The 17,540-nt window shown below is 41.9% G+C and overlaps 1 protein-coding gene across 3 annotated transcripts in view; it reads right to left on the reverse strand.

The window, feature by feature from the left end:
• Positions 1–17,540, reverse strand: part of phactr2 (phosphatase and actin regulator 2) — a 120,033-nt gene that overhangs the window by 50,255 nt on the left and 52,238 nt on the right. The window lies entirely within an intron of this gene.

A 17,540-nucleotide genomic window follows, 5' to 3' on the forward strand; every position in this document is an offset into this window, starting at 1 on the left:
CAGCCCTGTGATGACCTGGCAACTTGTCCAGGGTGTACCCCGCCTTTCGCCCGTAGTCAGCTGGGATAGGCTCTAGCTTGCCTGTGACCCTGTAGAAGGATAAAGCGGCTAGAGATAATGAGATGAGATGAGATGAATTTCTAATTGTGGGGCGGCATGGTGGTGTAGTGGTTAGCACTGTCTCCTCACAGCAAGAAGGTCCTAGGTTCGAGCCCTGTGGCCGGCGAGGGCCTTTCTGTGCGGAGTTCGCATGTTCTCCCCATGTCCGCATGGGTTTCCTCCGGGTGCTCCGGTTTCCCCCACAGTCCAAAGACATGCAGGTTAGGTTAACTGGTGACTCTAAATTGACCGTAGGTGTGAATGGTTGTCTGTGTCTATGTGTCAGCCCTGTGATGACCTGGCAACTTGTCCAGGGTGTACCCCGCCTTTCGCCCGTAGTCAGCTGGGATAGGCTCTAGCTTGCCTGTGACCCTGTAGAAGGATAAAGCGGCTAGAGATAATGAGATGAGATGAGATGAATTTCTAATTGTGGGGCGGCATGGTGGTGTAGTGGTTAGCACTGTCTCCTCACAGCAAGAAGGTCCTAGGTTCGAGCCCTGTGGCCGGCGAGGGCCTTTCTGTGCGGAGTTCGCATGTTCTCCCCATGTCCGCATGGGTTTCCTCCGGGTGCTCCGGTTTCCCCCACAGTCCAAAGACATGCAGGTTAGGTTAACTGGTGACTCTAAATTGACCGTAGGTGTGAATGGTTGTCTGTGTCTATGTGTCAGCCCTGTGATGACCTGGCAACTTGTCCAGGGTGTACCCCGCCTTTCGCCCGTAGTCAGCTGGGATAGGCTCTAGCTTGCCTGTGACCCTGTAGAAGGATAAAGCGGCTAGAGATAATGAGATGAGATGAGATGAATTTCTAATTGTGGGGCGGCATGGTGGTGTAGTGGTTAGCACTGTCTCCTCACAGCAAGAAGGTCCTAGGTTCGAGCCCTGTGGCCGGCGAGGGCCTTTCTGTGCGGAGTTCGCATGTTCTCCCCATGTCCGCATGGGTTTCCTCCGGGTGCTCCGGTTTCCCCCACAGTCCAAAGACATGCAGGTTAGGTTAACTGGTGACTCTAAATTGACCGTAGGTGTGAATGGTTGTCTGTGTCTATGTGTCAGCCCTGTGATGACCTGGCAACTTGTCCAGGGTGTACCCCGCCTTTCGCCCGTAGTCAGCTGGGATAGGCTCTAGCTTGCCTGTGACCCTGTAGAAGGATAAAGCGGCTAGAGATAATGAGATGAGATGAGATGAATTTCTAATTGTGGGGCGGCATGGTGGTGTAGTGGTTAGCACTGTCTCCTCACAGCAAGAAGGTCCTAGGTTCGAGCCCTGTGGCCGGCGAGGGCCTTTCTGTGCGGAGTTCGCATGTTCTCCCCATGTCCGCATGGGTTTCCTCCGGGTGCTCCGGTTTCCCCCACAGTCCAAAGACATGCAGGTTAGGTTAACTGGTGACTCTAAATTGACCGTAGGTGTGAATGGTTGTCTGTGTCTATTGCCGCTTTTCCACTACAAACGCGGCTGAGTCGGGCTGAGCCGTGCGGTGCTGAGTTGGGCTGAGTCGAGCTGAGTGGGGCTGTTGGAGTTGCATTTCGACTACAACCGCGCTGAACCGTGCTGGCTGGAAGTGGGTGGACACATTGGGTGGAGTTAGCAAAAGTGGGTGGACGTCATATGATGTCGTTAAGCAGCGCAAACAGTGACATCAGTGATCTTTTAAGCGGTAGTCTCACGACCCGAATAGTAAACAATAAACATGGAGGACATGGAGTCGTTAGTGTTGCTGGTCTTGGTTCTGTGGCTTGTTGTCACCGACAACGCCAACAGATACTGGCAAGAGCGTATAGATGAGGCGAGGCGCATAAGGCTTCAGAAATTCTCGTAATTCGTAATTCTTCTTCTTCCGGGTTTACGGTGTTTACAGATCCCAGCGTGCTCGCGGGGTGTGTGTGGGCGTGTGAGGACACTCCTCCTCACCAATCAGTGCACAGGGGAGTGTCTGCTCACGCCCCCAGCCTCACTCGGCTCAGTTTGGCTTGCTTCAGCCCCACTCCAAAACCGTGTGAGTTTTAGCGGCTAAGCAGGGCTGAAGCGAGCTGAGTCATGCTGTTCTTTGGTAGTCGAAACGCGAGCCGTGTCGGGCTGAAGTGAGCTGAAGCGAGCTGATAAAGGGTAGTGGAAAAGGGCCATATGTGTCAGCCCTGTGATGACCTGGCGACTTGTCCAGGGTGCACCCCGACTTTCGCCCGTAGTCAGCTGGGATAGGCTCCAGCTTGCCTGCGACCCTGTAGAACAGGATAAAGCGGCTAGAGATAATGAGATGAGATGAGATGAATTTCTAATTGTGGGGCAGCACGGTGGTGTAGTGGTTAGTGCTGTCACCTCACAGCAAGAAGGTCCGGGTTCGAGCCCTGTGGCCGGCGAGGGCCTTTCTGTGTGGAGTTTGCATGTTCTCCCCGTGTCCGCGTGGGTTTCCTCCGGGTGCTCCGGTTTCCCCCACAGTCCAAAGACATGCAGGTTAGGTTAACTGGTGACTCTAAATTGACCGTAGGTGTGAATGTGAGTGTGAATGGTTGTCTGTGTCTATGTGTCAGCCCTGGGATGACCTGGCGACTTGTCCAGGGTGTACCCCGCCTTTCGCCCGTAGTCAGCTGGGATAGGCTCCAGCTTGCCTGCAACCCTGTAGAACAGGATAAAGCGGCTAGAGATGATGAGATGAGATGAGGTGTGAATGTGAGTGTGAATGGTTGTCTGTGTCTATGTGTCAGCCCTGTGATGACCTGGCGACTTGTCCAGGGTGTACCCCGCCTTTCGCCCGTAGTCAGCTGGGATAGGCTCCAGCTTGCCTGCGACCCTGTAGAACAGGATAAAGCGGCTACAGATAATGAGATGAGATGAGTTTGGATATTTGGTACAATCTAGAAGCAGGTGTTTGACATTTTCTTTTACACCACAAGTCATACACTGGTGGTGTAAGTGGTTAGCACGGTCACCTCACAGCAAGAAGGTTCTGGGTTTGAACCCAGTGGCTGACGAGGGCCTTTCTGTGGGGAGTTTGCACGTTCTCCCTGTGTCTGCTCCGGTTTCCCCCAAAGACATGCAGTTAGTTTAATATGGGACAGCCTTGAGCAAGGCACCTAACTCCCCACTGCTCCCTGGGTGCTGTTAGCATGGCTGCCCACTGCTCTGGGTATGTGTGTGTTCACTACTTCAAATGGGTTAAATGCAGAGAGGAAATTTCACAAGTGTGTGATGATGAAAGTTGTGTTTTCTTTCTTTCTGATTGGAGGTTATTTTTTTAAAAAAGAAATTGTGTATCATTTGTTGTAGTGGTTAGCACTGTCACCTCACAGCAAGAAGGTCCTGGATTCGAGCCCTGTGGCCGGTGAGGGCCTTTCTGTGTGGAGTTTGCATGTTCTCCCCGTGTCTGCGTGGGTTTCCTTCGGGTGCCCCGGTTTCCCCCTCAGTCCAAAGACATGCGGTTAGGTTAATATGGGACGGCCTTGAGCGAGGCACCTAACTCCCAACTGCTCCCTGGGCGCTGTTAGTATGACTGCCCACTGCTCTGGGTATGTGTGTGTGCTCATTGCTCATGTGTGTGTGCATGTGTGTGTTCACTGCTTCAGATGGGTTAAATGCAGACAGGAAATTTCACAAGTGTGTGATGAATAAAGTTGTGCTTTCTTTCTTTCTGACTGGAGGTTATTTTTTTAAAAAGAAATTGTGTATCATTTGGTGTAGTGGTTAGCACGGTCGCCTCACAGCAAGAAGGTTCTGGGTTCGAAGGTTCCTGAGGGCCTTTCTGTGTGGAGTTTGCATGTTATCCCCGTGTCTGCGTGGGTTTCCTCCAGGTGCTCCGGTTTCCCCCAAAGACATGCGGTTAGGTTAATATGGGACAGCCTTGGGCTGAGGTGCCCTTGAGCGAGGTACCTAACTCCCAACTGCTCCCCAGGCGCTGTTTGCATGGTTGCCCACTGCTCTGGGTATGTGTGTGTGTTCACTGCTTCAGATGGGTTAAATGCAGACAGGAAATTTCACAAGTGTGTGATGAATAAAGTTGTGCTTTCTTTCTTTCTGACTGGAGGTTATTTTTTAAAAAAGAAATTGTGTATCATTTGGTGTAGTGGTTAGCACGGTCGCCTCATAGCAAGAAGGTCCGGGTTCGAGCCCTGTGGCCAGCGAGGGCCTTTCTGTGTGGAGTTTGCATGTTCTCCCCGTGTCTGCGTGGGGTTTTTTTCTGGGTGCTCTGGTTTCCCCCACAGTCCAAAGACATGCAGGTTAGGTTAATTGGTGGCTCTAAATTAACCGTGAGTGTGAATGGTTGTCTGTGTCTACATGTCAGCCCTGCAATGACCTGGTGGCTTGTCCAGGGTGTACCCCGCCTCTCGCCCATAGTCAGCTGGGATAGGCTCCAGCTTGCCTGCGACCCTGTATAGGAGAAGTGGCTACAGATAATGGATGGATAAGTAGACATTTTCCAAATCTAAGTCTTGTAATTATCCTTTGTTTCTGTTTTTGTCAGAATATGTGATATATGTTGTAATATTTGGTTCAAGTTGGTCGAAGAATCTACCAGTTTGAGAACTATCCCATCTGTCTTGCCATATTGTAAAAATAACATCTTTGATAACCTTAGTACTTACTTTCAAAAGTCATCTTATAGATGCACCTTCGAGCAAGTGTTTGCATACACCTCCAGAATACAAAATACCCCAAAACACAAAACAATTTAGTTAAGTTTAAAGGGGAAAATTCACCTGGGAATTAAATTGTTTCAAGTGAAAACAAGCTTCTATTGCCATTCCTCTATATAGCTGGTCTAAACTGGAATGAAATGCTGTTTCCCCAGGACCATGGTGGAACACAACAATACTATGGAAGCCCCTTTCCACCGCTTGGAAAAAAAATCACATAAGTTCTCATTATTATGACATACTATCTTATAATTATTACTTGTGAATTAGGACTTAATGTCTCATTATTATGAGAACATAAGTCATAAATTAGATACTTAGTTCTGATTATGAGAAATGTTTTCATATTTGATTATTATGAGATAGCCAGTCATAATTATGTGATACTAAGTCATTATTATGAGATTGGATCTCGTTATGGGGGTGGCACGGTGGTGTAGTGGTTAGCACTGTCGCCTCATAGCAAGAAGGTCCTGGGTTTGAGCCCAACGGCTGGCGAGGGCCTTTCTGTATGAAGTTTGCATGTTCTCCCCATGTCTGCATCAGTTTCCTCCGGATGCTCCGGTTTCCCCCAAAGGCATGCAGGTTAGGCTAATTAGTGGCTCTAAATTGACCGTAGGTATGAGTGTGAATGGTTGTTTGTCTCTGTCAGCCCTGCGATAACCTGGCGACTTGTTATAATTATAACTTACATCATCATCATCATTTGCAGTCCGTCAAATCAACGATGGCTGTTCTATATGGTTCCATTCTAACTGCTGATCAAAGCAGTTAGAATGGAACCATATAGAACAGCCATCGTATTATAATAATGACTTAATATCTCATAATTATGACTTTCTCTCTCATAACAAGATCCTGTCTCATAATAATGACTTAGTATGAGATACTAAGTCATTATTATGAGACAGGATCTTGTTATGAGAGAGAAAGTCATAATTATGAGATACTAAGTCATTATTATAATAATGTAAGTTATAATTATGAGATACTAAATTATCATTTTGAGACGGGATCTCGTTATGAGATAGAAAGCCATACTTATGGGCTTTGATCAGAAGTTAGAATGGAACCAACTATAGTCATCGTCGATTTGACAGACTGCAAATGAGAGGCGGTGTACCCCGCCTCTCGCCCATAGTCAGCTGGGATAGCTGGTCCAGGTTGCCTGTGACCCTATGGAACAGGATAAGCGGCTACAGATGATGGATGGATCTCGTTATGAGATAGAAAGCCTAGTTATGAGATACTAAGTCATTATTATGGGAAATTTTCTCATATTTAATTATTATGAGATAGTCATTATTATGAGACAGGATCTCGTTATGAGATAGAAAGCCATACTTATGGGCTTTGATCAGCAGTTAGAATGGAACCATATAGAACAGCCATCGTTGATTTGACAGACTGCAAATGATGATGATGATGTAAGTTATAATTATAAGATACTAAGTCATTATTATGAGACAGGATCTTGTTATGAGAAAGTCATAATTATGAGATACTAAGTCATTATTATAATAATGTAAGTTATAATTATGAGATACTAAATTATCATTTTGAGATGGGATCTCGTTATGAGATAGAAAGCCATACTTATGGGCTTTGATCAGAAGTTAGAATGAAACCAACTATAGTCATCGTAGATTTGACAGACTGTAAATTATGATGATGATGATGTAAGTTATAATTATAAGATACTAAGTCATTATTATGAGACAGGATCTTGTTATGAGAAAGTCATAATTATGAGATACTAAGTCATTATTATAATAATGTAAGTTATAATTATGAGATACTAAATTATCATTTTGAGACAGGATCTCAATATGAGGTAGAAAGCCATACTTATGGGCTTTGATCAGAAGTTAGAATGAAACCAACTATAGTCATCGTCGATTTGACAGACTGTAAATTATGATGATGATGATGATGATGATGATGTAAGTTATAATTATGAGATACTAAGTCATTATTATGAGACAGGATCTTGTTATGAGAGAGAAAGTCATAATTATGAGATACTAAGTCATTATTATAATAATGTAAGTTATAATTATGAGATACTAAATTATCATTTTGAGACGGGATCTCGTTATGAGATAGAAAGCCATACTTATGGGCTTTGATCAGAAGTTAGAATGGAACCAACTATAGTCATCGTCGATTTGACAGACTGTAAATTATGATGATGATGATGATGATGTAAGTTATAATTATGAGATACTAAGTCATTATTATGAGACAGGATCTTGTTATGAGAAAGTCATAATTATGAGATACTAAGTCATTATTATAATAATGTAAGTTATAATTATGAGATAGTAAATTATCATTTTGAAACAGGATCTCAATATGAGGTAGAAAGCCATACTTATGGGCTTTGATCAGAAGTTAGAATGAAACCAACTATAGTCATCGTCGATTTGACAGGCTGTAAATTATGATGATGATGATGTAAGTTATAATTATGAGATACTAAGTCATTATTATGAGACAGGATCTTGTTATGAGAGAGAAAGTCATAATTATGAGATACTAAGTCATTATTATAATAATGTAAGTTATAATTATGAGATACTAAATTATCATTTTGAGACGGGATCTCGTTATGAGATAGAAAGCCATACTTATGGGCTTTGATCAGAAGTTAGAATGGAACCAACTATAGTCATCGTAGATCTGACAGACTGCAAATGATGATGTAAGTTATAATTATGAGATACTAAGTCATTATTATGAGATAGAAAGTCATAATTATGAGACAATGACCTCTTAGCTACATGGGTGCAAGTTTTCCGGCATGTGCCGGAAGCTCCATTTTTTTCGGTTCTGAAAAAGTCATTTTTCCATATCGTGTAAATCCGTTGAGACTTTTTTTTGGGGGGGGGGGTGGCCCTCTCACTGTCTCACTCTCAGCGTGTTACTGGGTTACTGCGGTACAGTCTCTGCATGAGACAAATCTTTTCATCTCGTCTTCGCCACAAACCTCATTCAATTTATACGCCGCTCACCGACGAGCGGTCCTGACTAGCACGTTGTTTCACGGTGTTATACATGTGTGATATCATGTTTCACACACGTAGCACGTTGTTCGACCAAATCAACACAGCTATTCCCATGAGTCGCCGTTTCTTTTGGTGCAAGTTAGAACGGTGCTTTTGATTGGCTCACTGTTAACTGCCATCCAATGAAACTTCAGCTTTTATAATAAGCCTTATTTCGCGTCCCTCCCTTGCGACAGATCCACGTGCTTTGCTTCTGGTTGCTGATCAAGATATGTCAAAATGTAGTTTTTATCGGAAGGCTCCAATACAATAATAATAATTTTGAAATTAATGATATTGGCCGTGCACTTTTCTGATTTTTGTGCTATGTAGTAAGAAGTGAATTCAAAACATTTATTGGTGATTTAAATTCTCATCTGATATTGTGTGACGTGCAAATGCAATGTGCTTTCTTCTAGAATTTAAATTATTCATCACAAGTATCTGCTTTTATAAACATGTGGGGTTTTTTTTACATTTGATTACCTTTCAATTATTAAATAAAAGAAAGGTAGGTCTTGAAATAAGTTTGTTAGCTTTTTTATCATCTTTTCTAATGTGGTTGTTAGGTTGAAAACTCATTTGTAGTCAGTAATGGATTATAAAATATAGATATTTTTGTGTATGGAAAAAGCTGAATCTTGTTATTTGCTAAAATCCAAGAGTTTCTGAGGACATCAAGACATGTGGCCCCTTATTTTAACTCAAGCTGTGTATATATTGTAAAAAAAAAAAAAAAAGTATCACAGCAAAAGCATATTAAAAATGGTTGTTTCAACATTTAAATTAGTAGTTGCTAGATGTTTTGAAATATCAAGCCTTGTACTTGAAATATTGTTATTTTAGATGGATTGATGAAATGTATTAAACATTTGATGTGAATATGCAAATCATATAACTATTAATATTATAAATGTTTGCATGAGATTGCATGAGAGACAACCATCTTAACTTGTAATTTAAATTTTTTTTCGAGCCCTAAGGGGGGCTCACCCCCCTTTGTAACCCCCCCCTGCATGACTGCGCCATGCACGTCTGACTTTGTCAGAGGTTTTTGAACATTTTATACTTGCACCCATGTAGCTATTATGAGAGCTTAAATCATAATTACGAGAAACCTTATTATTATGGTGGTGGAAATGGGCTTCCATACAGTACAGTAGTACAGCACACAAGACGGCATAAACTGCAACTTCACCAGCGCAAAACCAAGAAAAAACACAGAACTGTGAATACACAGTACAGTAGATAAGCAGCGAAGTGACAACAGAACAGTGGTGTGTGGGAAAGCTGTTGCAACGATGAGCCGTAAATTCATGAGACGTGACGCAGAAATAATGTAGCAGCAATATCAGCAGTAAATATTGTACCTGCATCCTTAGTGTTATGGACAGCAATATTTGGGGGAAAATATTTTGGAGATATTCTCATTTTAGTTTTATAGTTAATCACTTCTGTTTAATACTTTTTGATGATTCATTTCTGTACTAGTCTTGTGAGTGCGCAATGGGTTACTTGCACTCAGGGCTATAACGTATTTCCGTTTTGAAATCTCACGTGTCCTTTAGCACTGTTTACATTCAGCAGTACAGTGAGACAACAACATCTAGCAATCGTTCACTTGGGAGTTTGTTTTTATTAATAGGTACAACTGTATTTTCATACCTTCATAGTAGTTTATGTATAACAAAGCATACAGTCTGACACCTTTCTCCAGATTACTAAAAGGATTTAAAAGCTTTGCAAGTGTTCTTAAATATATCATGAATGTCACTGATGTTCATTATTGGGAGATCCTGCAGACACCGGGTATAAAATAGTGCCATTGCTATTAAAGTGAGTCAGAAGTAGAAATGGTGTTTTGGTTGTAATGTGTACGTTTTTGTACAAGTAGCCCATTAAATGGTCTCTAGAATGTTTGTTTATTCTCTTGCTCTACTCATTTAATCACCATTTGTTTTTATAACTGGCGAGCAGAAATCCTACACTGCCTTCATTTCACATCTGGAAACCAAGAGGTGCAAAACTTCATTCTTTTCCTTCTTTTCTGTTGATTTGACTTTTGGATTGTTGTCTTGTTGTTGGATACTTACAAACCTTTGCACTCATTTGTACAAATGGAGAAATCTTTATGATTTGTCCAATAAAATGTTTTGTAGCTAATAAAACAGAGCAGTACCCAACCCCTGATTAAACCCTGGCAGCGGTTCTGAAGTGGCCCGATTCTCCAACATTGCAAATGCAACACTGGGATGAAGTAAAAAGCATAAAGGAAAATTTATTCCAATTTTATACTGTTATTTTCTCCAACATTTCTTTTTCAGTTCCATCACAATGATTAAAATTGCTAGTTAAATCTAATGTGATATTAAAACTGACCTTTACCTTGTTACTTTATGTCCTTGATGATTTTGTACATAATTCATCAGTATAAATCACTGACTATAATTCTATTTGTGTGTGTGTGTGTGTGTGTGTGTGTGTGTGTGTGTGTGTGTGTGTGTGTGTGTGTAAACAAATTACGTAAAATGCAACCTTTGCTTGCTTCTAAATGTCTTATGATTTTGCTCATGGAGAAAAATTGATCAGACTAATCCTCTGTGACTGATTATAGCCTTCGGTTTGGGTCCGACTTTGTGTGTTTTGTCACACCCACTTTGCACAATGCAATCAAATGGTCAATAATTTTTGCCTGAATATCGTGTTTCACTCAATAAGCATTACATTACAGATGTAAAATGCATCATGATTTCCATTGCACAGTGTCTTTAAAGCAAATGTTTGGTATCTTTTATTTTTTAATTGTAATTCTCAAAAGGAAATTGATACATGCTGATATCAGTTATAATTCACCACAAGCTTGCCTTTTTATCTGTCCATTAATCAACAGTTGCTTGAAAGAATATTTCAGCTCCAGTATTTTGCTATAAAACTCTTAAGCAAATAAGAGAGGAATATAAAAGAGGAAACAAGCATTTTATATATATCATAATGAATTATATATATATATATATATATATATATATATATATATATATATATATATATATATATATATATATATATATGCGTGCTATATATAATAATTGTCTAAAGCATTTTATTTGTGCAATGTATAGCTGAAAGAAGAATTCTCTTTAGTGCAATGTTTTAGCAAGTACAAGGTCAGGCCTAGACATTAAGCATTTACCACTGGTGGCCCATTGGGCCAGTGGAATTGAAAAGTTACTGGCCCAAATGGAAAATGTGGTGGCCCGAATGCGCGCGGTACCCGAACCACGGCTGCCACAGGCAGCCGCTGCAAGCACCACAGGTGCACCGTCCCCCGGAAAATTTTGACTTTTCAATTCATATTCGTGCATTCTGGTGCATTTTAAGGTGAAATTAATGAAAATAAGATTATTCATATTTTGTTAAGATTATTATATCTGTATTGTTTGTTCACATTGATATTTTATTGTTTGCATTTCTTGTTCTATCAATTTCTTAGTTACATTTAAAAATTTCCTTTGTTCTTGTTCTCTGTTCGTTTAACACATGCTGTTGATTACTGTTTTACATTAACAGTTGTTTGTATAAGTTTTAGAATAAGCTAAGTTTTGCCTCACCATGCAACTAACTTGTTTATAGAATAAGCTTTGCCTGTAACCCACCCTGTGTGATGTAGACATATTTTCCTTTTTTGTCATGGTTTCAACTTCTCATCTCATCTCATTATCTGTAGCCGCTTTATCCTGTTCTACAGGGTCGCAGGCAAGCTGGAGCCTATCCCAGCTGACTACGGGCGAAAGGCGGGGTTCACCCTGGACAAGTCGCCAGGTCATCACAGGGCTGACACATAGACACAGACAACCATTCACACTCACATTCACACCTACGGTCAATTTAGAGTCACCAGTTAGTCTAACCTGCATGTCTTTGGACTGTGGGGGAAACCGGAGCACCCGGAGGAAACCCACGCGGACACGGGGAGAACATGCAAACTCTGCACAGAAAGGCCCTCGCCGGCCATGGGGCTCGAACCCGGACCTTCTTGCTGTGAGGCGACAGCGCTAACCACTATACCACCGTGCCGCCCGGTTTCAACTTTGGCTCATATATTCTCAACATTGTAGATATTGAATTCTCACCACTGTAGATATTCTTATAGAAATAGAAGTACAATGAACTTTTTAAATACACCTTTATATAAAAGCCACAAGACACACACAGGCCAGTCCCAAGTCTGGATGAAAGGTGAGGGTGGCATACTAACCCTTATCATGCTGGATTTAAATGGGCATTTTTATTGCCCATGAAGAAGTTTCTTAATTAATAAAATATCATGAGAATCATTGACAAACCATACATTTCCTGAAAGGGTGGACTTTGGGGAATAGTCTAGTGAGATTTTTGCAAAGTCTTACCTGCTCGGGGGTGATTTATAACCCTAATTACCTGTTAATTAGCTAATTAACAGGTATGCTCAGGTGAGCCAAAAAGAGGTGAAATGTTGTATTTTTTTAATAAGACAAGATATAAACACCAAATTTTCAGGATATGTCCTTGGGGGAACTAGTAGTAGATTTTTGCAAATTCAGCTCATTTGCATAAACTGTTGCCATGGCAACAGCAGATACCCAAGCAACTGGGGGTATACTGGGTTTAGCATGGTCTGGTTGTACCAGAGAGGGTCAGAATAGTTATTATTTGTTGTAATGAACTAATGTAGACCTAGTTTGGCTATTTTGATATATTTCATCATCTTTGGATATTTGAATAGTATAATATATGGGATCAGATCTAATTTACCACATGATTTTATCTGTTCTTCTATTTCAGTCATAGCAACCAACATTTATACTTCATTCTTTAATCACTAAAAGTTGATACACGTGTAGCCATATTTCTTGGCAGTGTATCCTGAAATTTTGATATTAATATACAAAGTCTGAATGATTTTACACCATCTGAAGCTAAAGCGCGTGTGTTGAAATGCTGTTTTACGATTTGGCGAGTTGTAAACCGAGTGTGACGTCGCGCGCTCTGATTGGCTGCCGAGTTCAAAATGAAGCCGTTCATTAACACCCGATAGTTAATTTATGCACGATCGTATTTTAACTGTTTACCTGGCCTTTGGCCAGGTTGGGGAGCATGGAGCTTGAACATATTTCTATTTGAATTTCACCGTTCTGATGGTCTCCTTGCCGCAACCGTCTTCGTCTACAAGATGCTATTTTCCCGCCAAAATGATGCTTCCGAACAGCGCCGAACATCTCCGAAGATGCACGAAGACGACACACTCCTGCCACGGAGTGGAGCGTGACGAAAACAAAGATGGCGGACCTTGTATCGAAAAGGTGCATTTTACGAACAATTTCTTCATAATTCTGGGTAAAATATGAGTAATAAAATTTGTTAATTTGTATCGAAAATGTACTGGCCCGCCTGGGCCACTGTTTGGCCAAATTTAGTGGCCCGAACTGGCCCGAAAGACGTAAAAAACACCGCCGGGCCATCGGGCAAGTGCTAATGTCGAGCCCTGCTAAGGGAATTGTTTTCTTCAACATCAGGAAATAATGCAATCTACTTCATATGCCCTTTGAGATCAGTAAGATTAATGCCTGCCATTCTGCACTGTAACCTGGAAGGCTTCACTGCAATCAAGTGTTCGATGCTAGACCTGCTTTAGCACTAGCATCTAGTTTATGCTTGGCTCCTGAAAAACAGGCCCAAAGTCCCCCAACTGCCCTCCTCTACCCCCTCCCCTCCCCCCTCCCCTTCCAGTTTGTCTCTGGCTTAGCGGAAAAGTTGTGTGTGGGAGGGATCCGGACAGGAAGTCTTCGGGAAACGAGCCTGCTCTAGAGATGGAAAGCATTGTTCTGTATGCTGAAGTTCTCATCCAGCTGCGGCTCCCCACCCCTTCCCCTCTTCCTGAGTGCTCTGCTTGTTATCACAATACTGATCCTACAAACGAGGGTGAAATCCGTGACTCAGTGCACGACACCACTTGATAGCAGTAGCCATATTTATAGGTTAAAAGCTGCATTTGTATCACCTCACATCAAAGGCCTTTGAAACAAACGCTGGTCAGGGTTTAGAGGAAAAATGACTTCCTGTTGAGCAGTGACTTTATGAACCACCTTTGGTAGCATTAGAAACGGAGTGAGTTTGAGATCTGGATGTCAAAATTTGGGTCAACTATTTATATTGCATCCTAGGCTGCCAGTGAGAAGCCATCAAAATGGGCTTTATTATACTTTGACCGTGCTGAATGTTATTACATGTATTAAACTTGATTAGCATTCACTGCAGCAGCTGGTGCCCTCAATGGCCAGAGGACGACCATAACTTTACGTCAGACCGATAGCACGCTCTGCCTGCTTCTGATCAACACACACTCTGACAAGACTTGACAGGGTACCTTTTGTCTCTCTCTCTCTCTCTCTCTCTCTCTCTCTCTCTCTCACACACACACACACACACACACACACACACACACACACACACACATTACCTATACAGTGGTACACAAGGGAAACTGATGCACTGTCTGAGGTACCTGATATGTCCTTAACTATCTGTACAAATAATTACATTATCACATAAGAAAGAAAGCTATTTCTTGCACTAGATCAAACTCTTCCTTGACAAGTAATTATATAACATAATAGTTCTACTGCTATAAGGAGATGAGCTTGAGTGCATACTTTGCAAGTATGAGGCTGTTTAAACCCCGAATCACAAAACAATGAAGAGCCAGCATTCAGTCCCTTGCATCTCCATTTGGGATCAATAACGTATATCATTCTAACTTAAAAATAAGTATTTTTATATAATATGCACTAAAAAAAGGTTACAACTTGAACTCTTAAAGGGGCCATCTCACCCTTCCCTGAATCCAAGTCATTGTTTTTGTTTTGAAAGCACATGACCGCTACCTGCTATCTCTCTGTGCAGCAAAACAGCTACAAATTTACTGTTAGTGATCCCTTTGAAACTCATACCGACCGTTTTCTTCATCTACTTGTCATACATGGAAGCTTTGAACAAAATCTGAGTTCGCTTTTAATGGCTGAGACGGCCGAGGACAGTTCGGGTCCATTACAATGGAATAACCATATGAAAACAGAATGGATCACTTGAAAGAATTTAAAATGTAGATACTTTGACCAAATATCTCCAATTTCATGTTATAATTTAAGATATATGGCCTAAAATGTTGCCAAATTGTTGTGGATTGTTTTTAGAATATTGCTAGCATCTAAAATGGCGATTTGCTACTTGGTGGAGAGGATTCTGGGAAGGGTGAACTGGCATATTTAAGGGTTCTTTTTGCTTGCCTACCTGGGAGATCTATATATTATCCTACAATATTGACTTTTCAGAGTGGGAACCAAGCAGAACCCCCTGAGGAAGCAAAAAAAAAAAAGCCTTAACCATCCAAAGATTATTCTAAAAGTGTAGACTGTACAGCATTATACCACAAAGACTTTTACATTAATTTATCTTCAGGAACTGCTTTATCCTGAACAGGGTGGAGGTGGATCCCAGGAACACTGGGTGTGAAGTGGGAATATGCCCTGGATGGGAGTCAGGGCAACAAGAAAACATACACATTCACATCATACCAGTGTCCATTGAACAGTAGGATGAACACAGCAATCTGTCCCTAGGCTCAATCTGACGTAACCAATTCACCTACCAACATGTGCTTGGTAAGTGAGAGGAAATGTGAGAACACAGAGGACACTAACATGAATAGTAACCCAAACTGGGAAGCCATGACTTAAAGGTTAGAGAAGCAGCTTTGGGACCAAAAGGTTGCTGGTTTGATTCCCTGGACCAGCAGGAATGCCTGAAGTGCCCTTGAGAAAGGCACCTAATCTTTCCCTGGGCTCCCCTGGGCTGGGTATGTCAAGATCTTTGTTGTACGTTGCTCAGGATAACTAAATACCTGTAATGTAATTAACTCAGGATCCTGCAGGACCCTGGAGCTGTGAGGTGGCGATAGTGCTGTGCCACCCACATGAAAGATTCATAATATAATAATATAACACTGTCATTATGTACTGTTAGGATAAAGGTTAAATCTAGAACACTAAAGCTTCTTTGGTATCTCACTCTGGAGAACCTTTCTATATACGGTTCTATACAGAATCACATAACAGACAAGTTTCATGTAGAACCCCTTCAGGAAGCTAAGAATTATCCAAGACACTTGTTACTAAGGGCGTATAACCACATAAACAATAAATATATGTTTGAAATGATATAACTTTCCCGTTTTTAGGATATATTACTGCTTGATCTGAGTCTGTTGGGTTTCTTTATATTAGCGGTTGACGATTTCCAGGAAAATGTCTTCAGAATCAGTAATCAGGTCGGTGATGTATGCTTTAGAAAGCAGCATAAACGCTGCTTGCATGCTGACTCATAGTGTCCTGTAATGTTTTCTTGTTCGAGATCATTTACAGTGGGCGTTTTAGTGAGTCATCGAATTGCAAAGCGTCTCCTACGACTTTCAAGTAAGTTTCTAGAAAACACTGCCATCTTTTGGTTATCTATTTACTTTTTCATGCCCTTGAACTAGGAGTCAGATACAATCCTGAGGCAGAGGAGAGATTTCACTGCCTAAACACACCTGATTCAACTTAGTAGTTAGGGAGTTTATGATGATCTGCTAGACTTTACAAATGGGAGTTTGATTTGAGGGGACATGCACAGGGATGCTATTTTCTGGATAAAAAAGACAAAATTGAATTCTGTTCTGGGTGGCACGGTGGTGTAGTGGTTAGCGCTGTCGCCTCACAGCAAGAAGGTCCTGGGTTCGAGCCCCGGGGCCGGCGAGGGCCTTTCTGTGTGGAGTTTGCATGTTCTCCCCGTGTCCGCGTGGGTTTCCTCCGGGTGCTCCGGTTTCCCCCACAGTCCAAAGACATGCAGGTTAGGTTAACTGGTGACTCTAAATTGACCGTAGGTGTGAATGTGAGTGTGAATGGTTGTCTGTGTCTATGTGTCAGCCCTGTGATGACCTGGCGACTTGTCCAGGGTGTACCCCGCCTTTCGCCCGTAGTCAGCTGGGATAGGCTCCAGCTTGCCTGCGACCCTGTAGAAGGATAAAGTGGCTAGAGATAATGATGAGAAATTGTGTATCATTTGTTGTAGTGGTTAGCACTGTCGCCTCACAGCAAGAAGGTCCGGGTTCGAGCCCTGTGGCCGGCGAGGGCCTTTCTGTGTGGAGTTTGCATGTTCTCCCCGTGTCCGCGTGGGTTTCCTCCGGGTGCTCCGGTTTCCCCCACAGTCCAAAGACATGCAGGTTAGGTTAACTGGTGACTCTAAATTGACCGTAGGTGTGAATGTGAGTGTGAATGGTTGTCTGTGTCTATGTGTCAGCCCTGTGATGACCTGGCGACTTGTCCAGGGTGTACCCCGCCTTTTGCCCATAGTCAGCTGGAATAGGCTCCAGCTTGCCTGCGACCCTGTAGAAGGATAAAGCAGCTAGAGATAATGAGATGAGATGAGATGAATTCTGTTCTGAAACTGACACCAACCTTTTCCATCTCCATTGGATGAATACTGTTACGTGATCTAATTAAGGTGTCTTTTCTCAATAACCTTCAGAAAATTCAGACACTATAAGAAGATTTCTTGCTGTCTTTTTTACTGTATTTAGGCGATTACAATGTTTCTTATATTACCCTTCTTCAAGGATAACCTTCCATTAGATTCTGTTTAGAAAAATAGAACCATTAACAATCCAAAATGTACTTGAGTAACCCCTTTATAGTGTAG

This window comes from Neoarius graeffei, chromosome 7, assembly GCF_027579695.1.
Source record: "Neoarius graeffei isolate fNeoGra1 chromosome 7, fNeoGra1.pri, whole genome shotgun sequence".
Classification (NCBI taxonomy): domain Eukaryota; kingdom Metazoa; phylum Chordata; class Actinopteri; order Siluriformes; family Ariidae; genus Neoarius; species Neoarius graeffei.